Genomic DNA, 433 nt, shown 5'->3' on the forward strand with positions numbered 1-433 from the left:
TCAGAATATGGATAATTCAGCTCTGAAACACATCAAGAGGGCACAGAATCGGCTGGTGACCTGATGTTTCATAGTAAAATGCCACGATAAATGTAAGATAAATATGAGATAAAAACGCGAGATAAATATGAAATAAATGTGAGATAAATATGAAATAAATGTGAGATAAAAAAGTGAGATAAATATAAAATAAATGTGAGATAAAAAAGTGAGATAAATATAAAATAAATGTGAGATAAATATGAGATAAAAACGCGAGATAAATATGAAATAAATGTGAGATAAATATGAAATAAATGTGAGATAAAAAAGTGAGATAAATATAAAATAAATGTGAGATAAAAAAGTGAGATAAATATAAAATAAATGTGAGATAAATATGAGATAAAAATGTAAGATAAACATGAAATAAATTTAAGATAAATATTATAAA

The sequence above is a fragment of the Hemibagrus wyckioides genome, linkage group LG07 (genome assembly GCF_019097595.1).
Source record: "Hemibagrus wyckioides isolate EC202008001 linkage group LG07, SWU_Hwy_1.0, whole genome shotgun sequence".
Lineage (NCBI taxonomy): Eukaryota > Metazoa > Chordata > Actinopteri > Siluriformes > Bagridae > Hemibagrus > Hemibagrus wyckioides.